The sequence below is a fragment of the Taudactylus pleione genome, unplaced genomic scaffold (genome assembly GCF_031769625.1).
Source record: "Taudactylus pleione unplaced genomic scaffold, aTauple2 ptg000093l, whole genome shotgun sequence".
In the NCBI taxonomy this organism is placed as follows: Eukaryota; Metazoa; Chordata; class Amphibia; order Anura; family Myobatrachidae; genus Taudactylus; species Taudactylus pleione.
In genome coordinates this window covers 18,320,664-18,338,204 of record NW_028284495.1, presented here as the reverse complement: position 1 = coordinate 18,338,204, position 17,541 = coordinate 18,320,664, and the positions used below count along the sequence as shown (strand labels likewise).

At 42.9% G+C, this 17,541-nt stretch overlaps 1 protein-coding gene across 1 annotated transcript in view; it reads right to left on the bottom strand.

Moving 5' to 3' along the window:
- Positions 1–17,541, bottom strand: part of CDH2 (cadherin 2) — a 326,405-nt gene that overhangs the window by 225,800 nt on the left and 83,064 nt on the right. The window lies entirely within an intron of this gene.

The window sequence follows — 17,541 nt, the reverse complement described above, 5'->3', positions numbered from 1 at the left end:
GTGAAAATGAATTACACTGCAGGGAAAATAATCATGCTCACTTAAATTATATATTAGTAGCATTACTTAGTACTACTAAAGCTGGGTACACACCTGAAATATATATCTGCAGATCAACCAATCTGCAGATATATCTGCAAATGATGGTTGTTCATACGGGTTGGGTATGATATCCCAGCTGTCGGGATGCAGCTGGTCAGAATACCGACAACGGCATCCCGGCAGCCAGAATCCCAACACCCATAGAAAGTCATGGCAAGTATTTTCGTAACCCCTACCCTAACCCACCCTCACCGGTGCCTAACCCTAACCTCCCCCCCTAGTGCCTAAACCTAACCTTCCCCTCCCAGCACCCTAAACATAACACCCCCTCCCCGATGCCTAAACCTAACCTCCCCCCTAGTGCCTAAACCTAACCTCCCCATCCCCGCACCCTAATCCTAACACTCCCTAGCAATCAATAATTTTCAGCACAAATATAAAGGGATGTTACTTTTGGATCATCAACAACATGTAATTGGAAGGGGGTTGCAGCTAAGAACTCGGGTTGGGTACAAGATCCCAAGGGTCAGTATGCCGACAGTCAGAATGCCTACAGTGGCATCCCGGCGGTCAAAATCCAGATGGATTTTGAAAAATGTTTAGTCCAAATCTTAACCCTTACTCTACCCTACCCCTCCCGCAGCCTAACCCTATTGTCCATTCCCGCATCCTTACCATAACCTTCCCTTCCTGCATCCTAACCCTAACCCTCTCCTCCCGAAGCCTAACCCTAACCATCCTGTAACGCAGCCTAACCCTAACCCTCTCCTCCCGAGGGCTAACCCTAAACATCCTGTACCACAGCCTAATACTAACCGTCCTGTCCCACATACTAACCCTAACCCTCTCCTCCCAAAGCCTAACCCTAACCCTCTCCTTGGTGTCTAACCATAACCCTCCCCCTGGTGACTAACTCTAACCCTCTCCCTGGTGCCTAACCCTAACCATCCTGTCCCGCATCCTAACACTCTCCTCCCGAAGCCTAACCCTAACCATCCTGTACCGCAGCCTAACCCTAACTCTCTCCTCCCGAGGCCTAACCCTAACCATCCTGTACCACAGCCTAACACTAACCGTCCTGTCCCACATACTAACCCTAACCCTCTCCTCCCAAAGCCTAACCCTAACCCTCTCCTCCCAAAGCCTAACCCTAACCCTCTCCTTGGTGTCTAACCATAACCCTCCCCCTGGTGACTAACCCTAGCCCTCTCCCTGGTGCCTAACCCTAAACCAAAATCTGACCTTAACCTAATATTTACCATCAGAATCTGTCGGGATTGTGAGCGTCGGTATGCCGTTGATGGTAATCTGACCGATGGCAATCTGACCACATCCCAACCACTCACATACTGTGAACACCCATTACCTGTCATCTAAAGGTGTGGCAGTTTTTTCTTTCACTGGGAGGCAGTAATTAATCAAGGTTCATTTTTGTAAATAGTACCCATTGCCTATCTTCTTGCTCTCCACAGCAGAGCATACAATAGCATTTTATTTATAAGCATGACATAAATACCACCTAGCTTGCAGTGTCACCAAGTCAATTATAGCACATTTACCTAACATCATCTTGAAATCATTAGCAAAATAGCTTCACATCAGCTGCATTTGAGTTATCATTCTATGAATTCCAACACAAATGAGAATAAAGTGTCTTTCTGTAGTTCATTATCTAGATTACATGATATAAATATCCTCTAACTATGTTAAAACAGTGTAAATGCACAAACACAACAACTTTTCACCTTGACAATTATAAACAAATAAGTCCACTGGACAATATCTACATAAATTACCACTGAATGTTCCAGAATACAGAGTTGCAAATGTGACCATTTGCAATGTTGGGACTTTGCTAATCTATCATTCAATGTTTCCATGGAAACAGTCATTGTTTACTGAAGCTCTCTTCTTCCCACTCCCGCTTAGTACCAAGCATTGCTCGACCTTCAAGTTCTTTAATCTAAATCGTTTCTCTCTGAAGTCTGCAAGATTGTGAGTGTGAGAGTGTGTGTGTGTGTGTGTGTGTGTGTGTGTGTGTGTGTGTGTGTGTGTGTGTGTGTGTGTGTGTGTGTCATAGCTACTGCACATATACAATTGTTTCATACAATGTAACAAATACCTCCACCCAATGTCACAAGAAGCCTTATTTTAAGAAGGACTAAATTGATTACCTTTTAACAGTGCTCTCATAGGTAATAGTAGTTTTATGTGTTCAGTGTGAACTGACAAATAATTGATGCCTTTTGTACTTACTTAAACCAATCACAAATACAGTTTACTTAAATAATGTGCAAGGATATATATGTATTGCCATTCAAGTGAACAGCAACATGAAAACATCCAATCGTATTTAGTAATGCAAAGTAAAATTAGTTATGTTGTCTGTATACAAATATCCCTACAGGTTTACATTTTGTTTAAAGGAATATAAAGACATATGCCAAGTTATGTACATGTTTTTCACATAAAGTCATGCATGGCTCTGCAACTAGAATTAATTTACATTAATTAGTAAAAGCAATAATAGCTAGCACAATTGTCATCCGTGCCGCTATTCAATCAAAATCAAGAACAGGATCAAAAAATAATTCTGTGCCACAGCTGCTGGCAGTTGGCAATGGCAGCTTTCCCCATTACAGGCCCCCGCTTAGTGTATTGCATCCTGCAGAGTCATAATGGATATAATATTTCCCTTGCTAAGAATTAAAAAGAAAATGAAGCTTGTATTTTAAACTATTGTATTATTTTTTTATAGGGTACTGAACTTGTACAGATGATTTGTAGTCTTTATTTTGTACAGCAGCTAGCTTCTATGCTTGGGGGCATCCTGGAATGAAATACTATCTCAACCTGTTGGCTTTACAAAGGCCTGTGGTGAGTACAGAGGCAGATATATAGAGGGGGCTTTTTTTTTTGGAAGGGGGATTCAGCATATTCCGGCCTTCTCCTTATTGTTTGTTGACCAGTGCCATTCACCAATCAGGTGCTATGTTGGCTGCAATTAGTAGGACTGTGTCTATGAAGTAGGCTGAGTATGTGATCTGACCGCTCCAAGTCTAATAAAACACAATCAGATTGCTCGGACAACAGGACAGGACTCTCTGCCTCTGGGCTGCCAGATACTACAATGAAGTTTCAGGCATCAGGCAGCCTGCTTTTGCTAGGGGTGGCAAATGCCCAGATTGCCTTACTTAGATCCAACCACTGAATGAATATCCCCTGGAGATAGGGTGTGAAATAGCTAAAGAGTCCCCATCACCAGCTGCTACAAAGGGCTGAGATACCCCAACATTGTCACGGATAAATATTTTATTACACAAATATTCCTTTAAAAACAAACATTGTTATTACCATCCGGGCTCATGATGACAGCATTTTGGGGAGTGAAGAACTACATCACTGACAGATAGGGGGAGTGGCAGAGAATGTCCTTTAATGGAGTTGTGCCTTATTCAACATTCAAACTATGTACTGTACCTCTGCATATATAAATTGAGTAAAGCTTAATGAAAATATTAAGTATCTGTCTCTAGGCATGCCTATCGCCCTATGCATCTCTGACCGTGCTGCAGCTATACATTGTCTCTAGGTGTGCCTATCGCCCTATGCATCTCTGACCATGCTGCAGTTATACATTGTCTCTAGGCATGTCTATCGCACTATGCATCTCTGACCATGCTGCAGCTATACATTGTCTCTAGGCATGTCTATCGCCCTATGCATCTCTGACCATGCTGCAGCTATACATTGTCTCTAGGTGTGCCTATCGCCCTATGCATCTCTGACCATGCTACAGCTATACATTGTCACTAGGTATGTCTATCGCCCTATGCATCTCTGACCGTGCTGCAGTTATACATTGTCTCTAGGCATGCCTATCGCCCTATGCATCTCTGACCATGCTGCAGTTATACATTGTCTCTAGGTGTGCCTATCGCCCTATGCATCTCTGACCATGCTGCAGTTATACATTGTCTCTAGGTGTGCCTATCGCCCTATGCATCTCTGACCATGCTGCAGCTATACATTGTCTCTAGGCATGCCTATCGCCCTATGCATCTCTGACCATGCTGCAGCTATACATTGTCTCTAGGCATGCCTATCGCCCTATGCATCTCTGACCATGCTGCAGGTATACATTGTCTCTAGGTATGTCTATCTCCCTATGCATCTCTGACCATGCTGCAGCTATAGATTGTGTCTAGGCATGTCTATCGCCCTATGCATCTCTGACCATGCTGCAGCTATACATTGTCTCTAGGCATGTCTATCGCCCTATGCATCTCTGACCATGCTGCAGCTATACATTAAGATTATGAGTGGACATGGTTAGCGCTATGTGTCCCAATACATCTTTATTGCTGCAGGAGGTGTCAGAGAATGATCTTTTTGCCATTAAGAATTTCTGAACCTTTATGTATATAAACTAAATATTGTCCTTTCTACTGTAACAAATGTGCATGTATGTTTGGCACTGTTACTGTACTTACCTACTACAGATATAAATCTGAGCGCTCGCAACCGGGTCAATGTTTGCCCACTAGGCATGCGCACGACGGAGCTGGCTCCGACGTGCGCATGCGAGACCCGGCTAGCGACGGGTGCTCCGTCGCTCCGGGTCTAGCACCAAAGGGGGCGAGCTGTCGATGGTGATTGACAGCTCGCCCCGTTTGGTAGGCGTGGCCAGTGGGTGGCTTCACAAACGGAGGCGTTCCCAAGCGTTCCCAAGCGAACGCCTGCCGTTTGTGGGCGGCCCCACTGTCCGGCTCTGGGGCTTGCGGCCAAGAGACCCTACCACAAGGGTCTCGTCGCAAGCCCGATGGTCGCGATGGTCTTGACCATCGCGACCATCAACCTGGCCGCTCGCTAGGAGGCCGCTCCAAAAAATAAAAAAAACGCCCTGATTCCTCGCCAGGAGGCCGCTCCAAAAAAAAAAAAACACCCTGATTCAGAGCGAGTGCTCTTTCAGCGCGTCCGTCTCTGAATCAGGCCCAGTGACCCCGGTCAGCTGTGCTGTAAACCGGCATCTCAGTTTACAGCACAGCTGACCGTGATTACAGACCAGGAGCCAAGGCGACCAGCTGACCAAGGAGAGAGCTCACAGAACACCCAGGTAAATGTGAACTGGTGGGGGAATAACGCTAGCCGGCGTTGGTGCATGGTGGATGTACTGTCGCTTATTTTCTGGGAAAAATATAGTAAACAGGATTTGCAGGGACAGAGCTTTCTCGCAAGCTCTCTCCCTGCTTGAGAATGTTAATACATTCTCAGGATAATTCCTTAATTCACAATGTAAATTTAGGTGAAGTTATCACACTACAATCCATATTTGAAATGTGGATTGTAGTAGATAGTGGCCTTGGAGAGAGATAAAGTACCAACCAATCAACACCTAACTGTCATTTTTCAAACACAGCCTGTAATATTACATTTAGGAGCTGATTGGTTGGTACTTATCGCTGTCCACTTTATCACTATCCAAGGTTTAGCACATCTCCCCTATATGAGAGTGGTCTACATTATCATCACATCGCTGTTGATTTCAGTTGGTGTTTGAGTGGAGTGATGTGTGATTAGGGACAGACAGCTCACCTGTCAACTTTAATTATAAATAGGCCGTAATTATGTGTTTTTTAGGACTTGACGTTGAACTGTTCTTAACATGCAAGGGTTTCAATATACACATTCTTGCTGTATGTCTGTGTTCTGGAACTTATCTTCACAATTCTAATCTATCTCTTTTGGTAGGAATATATTTCATAACTTTGATAATATGCTTTAGAGCTGACTGCAGGTTTGGCTAAAGTAATGATCTTCCTGACAATTTCTGCTGTGTCTTGAATTTGAAAAATGGAAACCAAAACAGTGTACCTAATGAAATCTGAGCTCCATATAATCTAAGGCTTACTGATGTTTTGAGCTATAATGCATCACGATCTAGCTCAGATTTTATTGGATCATTGTTGCCATGTCTTTATAGGAGATTTTTAACGTGTAGAAACTATTGATGAACTTTTCTATATGTACTGTAGTTTGCGTACTAACAGAAGTAAACAAATTTGAAGAGAAAAGCTTTTTTTTTATTAACTCAGCCACTACCAAAGCAAAGCAAATGCACTATTTGCACAAGAACACTCCCAGACAATTATTAATTATTAATATTAGAAAATTTTACATGACACATAGAAAGGAAACACATGACATCAGGTGCGTCACGTCATTAGAAATGTTCAAAACAGTTTTCATATATGTACAACGGACCAATGGATCAAAAAAACACATCGCCACCCAATGTAAGAAGGTCTCTTAACATATCATAACTAGGTTGCTATCCACCAAAAATACATTTTAAGCTTAAGGTGGATTTCTCCTTTAATGAATGTCATCTATAAATGCATGATTGCAGATCAGGATCAGTTCAGAAATTGGTTGATTAGGCTACAGGGGATTGTTATCTAGCCTGTAGGAGGAGATTATGGCTAGCTTAAGGTGCATATCCACTTGCAGATAGTGGAACGACAGTACGCTTACAACATTGTAATCATACAGTCGTTCCTCTTTCCCTGCAGTGCCTACACTGAACGAAATGTTTAGTGCAGGCACCCTCCCTCATCCCTGAGCATTGTCAATCTATCGTTATCGGCAGATTGACCAGCATGTTCAGGCGATGATTGATGTCGGAAACGACCAGCAGGAGCACGCAACGCTGATCGTTTCCAACATTTTCATGCCCGATTTGTGCATGATTATAGAGCGATTGAACAATTACAGTATCGTTATATTGTTCATTTTAATCGGCAAGTGTATACCCGCCTTTACACTGCCTTATATACTGATACATTTTAGGCTGCCCTAGAAAGGTGTCCTTCCTTCTGTTTTATTTCCCTATGTAACTCTTTAGTCTGTGATCTGTACTTATCTTATTTTGTAAATTTTCTCACACTGGTAACCAGGATTTTTCCAGCTGTTTTTCAGTAAACCTATGTATGTATTGCTTCCACATATCCACTAGTCTTCCAGTAGCAGCCATCAGATTGGTGGAGATGTATAATCATATAACAGCATTGTGTCCCACTGGACCACCCATTTCATGGGGGAAGTAGGCAGGATCCAGGAGGCCAGCCTACCCTGCTGGGATTTAGGGAGAACTCTCTGAAATTCAGACGTCTCCCAGACATTCTGGGAGAGTAGGCAAGTGTGCATAGTACATGTATAAAACAGGTTTATGGATATCTGTTAATCAATTCAGTTGACCAGCTAGTACATCTAGCATGAAGACACAGTGACATGAGGCCAAGCTAAAATAACATGGCTGTCTGAGTCATAGAAAATTGTGCGTGCAATGACTTAAAACTTTAAAGGTTGCACAAAATGTAGCAAATGCCTCTTTAACAGCTCATAATTACTTTTAACACATGGTTAATACAGTTGTTTAATACGCTACAATAAACTGAAAACTAGTTATTATGGTGTCCCCAGAACTTATTCTGTTTCCACGACAACCATCACTTAGGTCAGAGCTCAGCAACTCTTAACATTTGCCTTAATATGCATTTGTTAACTGCTTGACCAAGGATACATTTGAAAACCTGAATTAAATATAGCAAATTAAAGTACTCACTAATGTCACTTTTTCTATTGACTGAACTCAGTAATTTACAATGTGAAAGCCAAAGAAGAAAGCTTTCAGCTGCTACTGTAATTCGATCACTAGTAGCTAAGGAATTGATAAGAAAAAAAAAAACATTTGTAATATCTTTAAAATGTTCTTGCTAAATTGCTGAGTTACCAAAATAAGTGGCAATCTCTTTTAAAAATAATAACAATGTTGACGGACACAATACAAAGGGCTCCTGGCCTGATTCACTAAAAAATGCAACTGCTATTGCAATAGCGATTATGCGTGCAGTTCAACTGCGATAGTATGCTAATTCTTTGTGAACGTAATGCCCTCGCAGCATAACATGAGGACGCCAACTTTACTTACCAAACATCTGTAATATTTAGCAAGACTGCGAAACCATCAGTACCATCGCAGCATCACACACACTTGCACAAGCTCTGACTGTACTCAGAAATTGCTAACAACCATGCACGCTATCAACGCACTGGCACACCTGCGTTCGCCCGACCATCCCCCATCACCACCCACAAATAGCACTTCCTGTCAATCACTCTGCGATGGGTCTGCGCAGTCCTAAACGCAATGGCTAGTTTCCGCACAAGCACAGCAATGCATATGCATGCGCAGTAGGCAACAATCGGCCGATTGCGTGCGTAATCGCAGTTGCATACGGTAGTGAATCAGGCCCTCTATTAGGTGTGAGCTGCCTGGCACATTGTTTTTCTGCGGGTAATTTGTAAGAGCCTATAGCTGAGTACACATTGATAGACTTATTGAATGGACGATATATCTATAGTTCATCGCCAGGTATTTACAGCGGATATGTCTGTGAACTACATTGTTCACAGACATATCGGATCTGTTGTGCAGAACAGCAGATGACCATTATATCTGAAAGATAAATCTGTCATCTGTTGGTTGGTACTGGCGACACACCGATCACCCATACACATGCTGCAGGGACCCGGCGGTGATTGACAGCTCAACTGGGCGGGCGATTTAAATGTCCGCCCAGATGAGCTGTCGAGCCCGGCTCACAGGGCAGACGATTGGTAAATGTGTATACACTTACCAATCGTCAGATAAGTCTACCTAGTGTGTACCCAGTTTAATTCAATTAGAAGGCCCACAGTGAGCACTGCACCTGAAAATAGAGCGTAACATAGCTAGAGGGTCATAAATTGGTACCATCACCATTTGCTACAAAGGGGCAAGATACCCAGATGTTGTCAGGGACAAAGTTTTCCTGACACAAATAGTCCAGAAAAGCAGGTGCCGTATTAATGCTACTAATGACAGACACATCATAAAGATAGCCTTATCTTGCAGATCATATCTCTTCAAAGAAAAAGCAATCACAACATTGATTTGCTATTTTGCATTTACAAGATAAATTGTTACCAAGAGGTTTAAAAGACAAGTCAAATAAATAGTAAAAACAAAAAATTGCTACAAATTTAAATATGTGAACATGTTAAGTTAAAATTATAATAATAAAGAATACACCAAAAGTTTTGTTTTTCTTTTTGACCATTCGTACAACACTGATGTTTTATAGTTTTTAGTAATTACATTCATTGGCAACAGTGTGGTTTTAAAAGTCCCCTGTGGCCGCAGCAGTGAGTTTATTCATTTGGAATCAGAAAATACCCTCCGGCGCTATGAAATTATTTACCTAATCAACACAATACACTTCCGAAGAAGTAAAGAAGCTCCAGTGTATTGTTGTAACGGTTATGTACTTTAGATCATTAGTTTTAAAACTTTTCCTCAGAGAAGTTCTAAAAAGTCAAGCTTTATGAACGTTCATTATCAAAATACAGGCAGCCAATCAGTAGCTAAGCCTGTATGTTTTGGTTGCTAGACACACAAGTAAATATCTAACATTTCCAGAGTTAATGAGTTTACAAATCCTTTTAGAGAAGGTGTGATGGTGATCTGAGTCCAAATATGTGTGCCATCAAATCAACATTTTTTTTTAGTGTGTAGCACCTGATTGTGGCTGGGTGGGCTCTGTGGGTACACTGTGTGCCCACCCTCCCTACTCTCCCAATCTGCACTGCAACATCATAGGCTCAGACTACACTCCCTGACCATCACAGACATGAAAGAGCAGTCAGATTCACAGATAGGATGTTGGCAGCTTCCTTCCATTGGCCAGCACTCAGATTAGGGGCACCATGATGGAAATGAAAACTCTAAATGACTGATTTTATGTTACTCATTCAGTGTTTTATGCATCTCCTAATCCAGTGTTTATCAAATCCAGTCCTCAAGTTCCCCCAACAGGTCATGTTTTCTGGATTTCTTTAATCATGAACAGTTGATCTATTTTGCTGGGTCAATAATTATCCTACCTGTTTCCACAGACAGAAATCCTGAAAACATGACCTGTTGGGAGTACTTGAGAATTGGAGTTTAAAACCACTGCTCTAAACCATGGCACCTAGATTTACCTAATGGAGCACTGGTCCTGTACTTAGCAAAGTAGGGTGTAGTATTTTATTGCCGGGGTTCGCGCCTATTCACACTTAGCTAATACAAGAGTATTAGCTATGTGTGAATAGACCAAACCCGGGTTAGATGTCCCAGGTCCGCGAGCCTGCTCGGTACCAAGGTTATTTCCAGGACCGACTCGGGTCGCCTGTAGTGTGAATGGTGCAACCCGGGTTTTTAAAACTGGGTTGCATGAAAAATGCAATTGAATCGCCCACTGAAAGTTCAGTGCCAGCTATATGATACCAGGAAAATTTACTACCTTTTTCCAGTAGTGCCACACTGTCAGTTCTCAATGGAACATCAACTCTGCCTTTCATAAAGTGGATACAGAGGAGTGTAAGATTGTACAAACGTAACATATATACGTATATAAATACCAATATTATTCCCCAACAATAGCAAAAAAACGTGTAATTAAAAACTCAGGGTCTCATTCAGACCCGCTCGCGAGTGCAGGATGCTCGCAAGCGGATCGATGGTACCCAAATGCGCATGCGCACGATGGAGGGAGCTCCGTTGTGCGCATGCGCGAGACCTGGCTAGCGATAGGGTAGCCGTCGCTCCGGGTCTCGCACCAAAGGGGGCGTGCTGTCGATGTTGATTGACAGCACGCCCCCTTTGTTGGGCGTGCCGGGGGCGTGGCTGCCAGACGGAGGCGTTCCCATGGGAACGCCTACCGTCTGGGTCCGGCCCCACTGACATCACTAGTGATGTCAGTGGGAGTGATTTGGGCTCTGATAGAGCCAAAATCACTCCAGGGCTTGCGGCAGCGAGACCCTACCGCAGGGTCTCCGTCGCAAGTCCGATGGTCGCGATGGTCTTGACCATCGCTACCATCATCATGGACGCTCGCATAAGCTGTGGGTGGTAACCAACACCTATGCGAGCGTCCATAAGGCCGCTCCAAGTTGAGGTTAGGAGGGCCCTGATTCAGAGCGAGCTCTCTGGTCAGAGCGTCCGGCTCTGAATCAGGCCCTCAGTGACTAAATTAACATTTCCATTGATTGCAAAAGGTAATTAGCATTGACCTTCAGTGGATCACACTGGATTGAAATGATCAATGAAACAGAATGTTATGAAAACCTTTCGCCTTCATCAGCAATTGTTTTCTGTCAATATCATTGAACATGGCAGAAATTAATTTAGCTTTTTGTACTGTCCATGTCTGTTTAAAATGCTTTATTGATTGCATAAGTAGGGTTTATGTACAAGTACTTTTAAAATGTATATTAGTTACATTTCAGTTCTCCCATGAAAGTTAATAAATACAATATCACTGCCATGGTTTTAACATCCTCTGTATATGATTTTTTTTTGGTGCTTTCATCAGTAATTTGGTATATATATATATATATATATATATATGAGAGAAATTAATATTCCTTTTTCCTAGTTCTTAAAGCTGGTGGGAGCAGGGGGGACATTGAGAATCCTTTATTCTATTAACTGCAGCTTCTCATTTACTTCCCACTCACCGTCCTCTCAAACATTACACAGCCCCGGTTTTCAGCTGGCTGTGTTGCTAATCACGAACTCCAGGGGGAAATGGCTGAATGGAGCAGCACGCAAGCTACTTTGCTCCGCCCCTTCCATCTTTTTTGCTGCAGTGTGATGCGACTAGGATGCCCCAGAAGACTGTGCAGATTCATTTGATTTGTGACACTTGTATGTCTGTGTGCGACTGAGTCTGTAAACAGAACTTGGTGTGAAAAAAAGCTGCGGCCATTGCATCGTAGTAGTTCGTTGATTGAGAGACAGACGCATTTCCACCAAAATATGACACCTGGTGCTAGTAGAGTGTCACATAACCAGGCGCGCGGAGAGGGGCTGTTTTGTGCGACTGCAGCAAAAACTAGTGAAGACACATCTGTAGCTGCACTTTTGATTGAGCAATACAATGAGTATGTTGTACATTACAGAGAATAGGGGTCTCCGTTATGTTTAGCAGACAGTCACAGTTTAAGAAAATTTCTGAGCGTTGCAGAAACTGGTAATTGTTACTTTTGCATATCACAAAAAAAAACCTCTGTAAGAGAAGAGACTATGGCCCTCATTCAGAGCCGTTCGCTATTTGCGTTCGTTCAAAAACAAGGGGTGGCTATGCAAATGATCCGTTCGCACATTGCAGTCTGTTCACACCTCTGAGTCTGAACGAGCGAGCAAAACATACGCTCTTTTATTTCTTAAAAACGCCCCCTGGCCGCTCGCACCATACGTCATGTCCGCTATTTATTAGATTAATCGAGTACATCGAACAGGATATGAACTGCTCGCTATTCTTGTGGTTGGTTTTTTCAACTGCTATTTTGCGAGCAGTTCTGAGTTAAAAAAAAACAAGTGACGTGGTCATTGACGCTGCTATATTAATTATGCACACCCATAAAACGCCCGTTTTGACCTTTAAGCACGCCTGCGATCGAATCTCCACTCCCCGTTTTCAAGCACCTTCCCCTGTTACCACCCACATACGCCTCATTCTGTCACTCAAAATAGCAGGCACTCGCTATATTGCGTACAAATGATTTTCGGCCGCACTGACTGGTTCGCGCATGTGTACTAAAAACCGTACGCATGCGCAGATGTGCGAACAACGCTCGGAACGAGCGTACTGCCGATAGCGAGTGGCTCTGAATGAGGGCCTATATTTGCTCATCCCCTTTAGAATGTAAGCTCTCATGAGCAGGACCCTCCTCCCTCATGTGCTTCTTCTTACTTATATTTTCATCTACACCTTTCTCCCCACTAGGGCACCTAACACTTGGTTGCTAACTCCCTGCTGCTTATAGTGTTATGATTACTAATGCAGCAATGTGTATATACTATGTCCTGTTAATATTGTACTGAAAGTCACTAGTGTCTTGTTCACTTATTTGTTTATGCACTTTGTAAGGTGCTGTGCAACACTTGTGGTGCCATATAAATAAAGGATAATAATAATAATAATAATAATAATAATAATAATAATAATAATAATAATAATAATAATAATTTGCTTAAAACACCACTTTAGGTCACAAGAACAATGCCTTCCTTGAACTTTTGCCAAATACTTTGGACATTCAGCAAAACATCAGACCTGTTAAGCACAAAGTTCCATGACGTCACTAATGCCAAAACAACATAGCAGAATTCACTCAGATTTGTCATTCTTTTTATTTTTCACATGACCTGGTTTTTACAAAGAGCTGAGGCAAATCAGAGCATTCCAGGCATAATGCTAAAAAGCAGGCACAGACCATTCATCAGGAGATTTAGAAACAATAGCTGACTCGTAACGGATCATCTCTGAGCAGAGCAGACAGGCCAGGAAAGCTCTAGTGCATTTTGTTTCACACTGAAATTACAGTGGGAAAGAACGCAGATTAGACAAGAGACCCATACATTCCCAGCGCCTCCACATTATTCTAAACAATATTAGGGTTAGCACTAACCAACTCAAGTTTACAGATGCTCTCCAATTACAATGCTTAGGATTATGTGGTGATATTTGTGTGCATTGAAAAATATGCAAAAGAAAGAAATAAATTTCTTTAAAAGTATAATTTCCATAAAGCAACAAGCTTTTAAAATAGAATAATATACGTTAATAATACTAAAATCACAGCTAGAACAAAAAATAAACCCTTGCAGGAGAACACCAACCATTTCTCCCTGATTTTGCCTTCTTTGACGTAGCAGACCCACAAGAGATCAATCCCGCACTTACCTGTGCCTGTTAAGGTGCGTTCACACTACACAATGTGTGTACGCAACGATGCAACCGGCAAACCCAACCCCCCGCCAATGATCCAACATATTGGGCGGCCCATACACACTACACAATCCGGTGCCCAACCGCCCGATATGTCGACCACTGCCGCATCCCGCTGCATGGGGTCGTCAACCGCATCGTCAGGTAGGACCTCATGGGAGTGCACACCGGATGACATACAGCATACACACTAGACAATTTTGAACGAGATGTTGTTCTGATGCATGGGAACCAGGCATATTGTTCCAAAAATCATCTCGTATGTACGCACCTTAAGGTTGCAAAATAGCAGCTGGTTGGAAAAGCTAAGGATTTCCTGGCTTCTAAGTATTTAACTAGGCTTTTAGGTTTAGAAACAAACATTTCCTTGTCGATATGAATAAATAATTATGGGAGTGCTAGACCTGTGGGGGGAACCTGTAGAACTGTGTGAGTCCTGGGTGTAGGAGCCAATGGTTTTAATTTATGAAAAAAAGGGTTCAGAGAAATAAAAACATGCCTAAAATTCCCCCTAAATTTCTATTTTTTATAAATTTTGGGCATGGTTTAGTGCAGGGCTCCACAAAACCCGGGGGCCAGGTCGCCATGGCGACCAGATTTGGCTGCCTGGCAACCAGGTTTTCAGCAACCCCCGGGCCCTGTAATGCAGACCGCGAGCGCGGTCCACACTACAGAGTAACAAACATACAGCCGTCAGCGACGGCTGGATGTTTGTTATAGCAGCCAATGAGAGTCTGTCAGATTCTTATTGGCTGCTGCGTCGTTCACGGAGTGAGCCGGCTGGAGCTCACTCATGAGCTCCACCTTCCGGCTCACCCCGCAGCAGGTTGGGAGAGACGTCATGACAGAGCGGAGTGCAGAGCGGCCAGGAGGAGCGGACAGCGGCGTTCGTCGGCAGGAGCGGGGATCAGGTAAGTTGCATATTGTTTTTTTTTAAGGGGGACTGCATAGGGGGGTGGCAGCTACTGTAGGGACACTGTATAGGTGGGGGTGGCCTGCTACTGTGGGGGCACTGCATAGGTGGGGGTGGCCGCTACTGTGGGGGCACTGCATAGGTGGGGGTGGCCGCTACTGGGGACACTATGGGGGGGCCACTACTAGGGGAAATGCATAGTGGGGTCTACTACTGGGGTCACTGAATAGTGGGGTCTACTACTGGGGTTACTGCAGAGGGAGGATTAACACTGGGGGCACTGCAGAGGGAGGATTACTACTGGGGGCACTGCAGAGGGAGGATTACTACTGGGGGCACTGCAGAGGGGGGATTAATACTGGGGCCCTGCAGAGGGGGGATTACTACTGGGGGCACTGCAGAGGGGGGATTACTACTGGGGGCACTGCAGAGGGGGGATTACTACTGGGGCACCCCGTTAGTGGTGTGGCCATGGAGGTTGTTTGTCAGAGGCGTAGGTGCTCAGTAATGCTTCCCGGGGAGAAGGGGGGGTCTGGCTCCTACACTTTCATCCTGTCTCCTAAGTTTTAGAAAAATTTGTCAAGCCCTGGTTTAGTGTGTTTTACTGGTTTGGTATGAGTTGACATTTGCACAATGCCAACATATACTGTGTGACTTAAGGAATGATAACTGTGTTGGCAGCATCATGATCAAAGTTATAATGCTGACACTGTAATTACAAAGTTAGCAGTTACACTGTCAATAGTCAAAATCAGCACCGCGGGGCAGGGGGCGCTGTTTGGTCCTATCCATTTTCTGTTTATTATCATGCTCACTTGTAGCTTCCTCTACTTTTATCCCCAGCATACTCTTGCCTGGCCCTTCCCTATGAAGCCATGACCCTTTTTTGGATGCACGTCTTATGTCCCTATTTAAGGGAGGGGGGGGGAAGCAATACTCTTTCTGGCACAGGGCACCAAAAAGTGTAGTTACGGTTCAGGTCAAAATGCCAACATGGTAGTACTGTGACTTGAAGCATATTAACTTTGTTGCCATTGTGTGATCACATTACAGTTACACTGTCAACATTTTGACTGTAGAAAGTTTAATAGGCAACTTTATAACTACGAATTTACGGACCTCCATTTCAATAAATGGAGGTCTTCCATGTCAGCATATTACATAAAAGCATCAAACAAAAGACAGCACTGACTTGATAAAGTAAAAGTAAAACCACCATTTAAGAGTAATATATACTTAAGACTGAGTCCAGCACTCCAACTACAACAGCAACTTGGTTAGGTGCCCTCACAAAAAGACAATAGTAAATACGTAGGTGTGGCACTCGAGGAACAAAAAATAGTCACAAGCAGTAATTTTTAGTCAAAGCTTCAGTGCTACTTTAATCGGCACTGTCTTCATCATCCTAATGACAGTGCGGATTAAAGTAGCACTGAAACGTTGACTACAATTTACTGCTTGTGACTATTTTTTGTTCCTCGAGTGCCACACCCGTGTATTTACTACATATATAAAAATACATAGTATCACATACCATGGACCCATCCCATTCTATACCATTTTGTACATGGGAGTATGAATCTTATACCTGAAATACATCTGAGGCAAGAATCATTATTCTGCACACATGATGTAATCATACAATTCTTGTGATTATACCAGTTGCAATGGTGAAATGTTGAATTTATGCATTTAACATAATATAGGCTGAACACAATGACACAATAAAAGCATGGTAGCTACAGTAAAACAGCATATATACTGAACACAACATACAAGTGATTATACTCTTCTTATATCTATGCTATTCTAGAGAAAAGTAAAAACACATGTAATATGACATGTCTGTGTGGGAAGAGTTAACATTCACCATATGAGCTTTTAGTTATAAGATGAAATAAAGGTTAAGGAGAGATACTGTAAATGTCCATTTGTTATATGATCTGAGAGACACAGGATACACTACTGTCTCTTGCAGGGATCCACGCTGGAGAAATGGAGCGCATACTTCATTACAGAGTATTGATCTTACAAACAAAGGGCTCCCATTGTATCGATCGGTTCACACAAATGCCCTTTTTGCCAAGTCAGGCATAATTCTCTGTGATTGTTGATGCACCACAGATAAATGTCAAATGGTAACATATTGTGCTATATGTCATTACAGGTATTAGTACTAGTATTTGCAGTAAAAGAACAAAAATGTCACAAGTCGATCTTAAATCAAAGGCAACAAAATATTAAACTACTAAAACCATACAGATCCTTATAGTGTCATCGGGGAACATATAAAAGGTCATTTATGAACAAGAAATTATATGGAGGCACAAAGAGAACTGTGTTTCTTTTTCCTGTGTGATGTTATGTGACTATTTCCACATTTTATGAGTAAAAAACATGGGCAAGTGTGTGAAAATGGTGGCAACTGAGGGGGCAGCAACATTTTAATGGCAGGAGCTGGCAGGGTATGGGTAGATCAGTGTGTTCTCTAGAATCATTATCAACCAAAGCCGTAATACCACCCCTGCCTCTTCATATTCTACCTCTCTGGCAAATATGGACCCCCTACTAAGTGTGCTCTGGGGACAGGGTACCCTGTACCCATTATAAAGAAGCCTATGGACTAAAGCAGGGGTCTTCAACCTTGGCCTTCCAGCTGCTGTGGAACTACACATCCCAGCATGCACTGCCATAGTTTAAGCATACTGT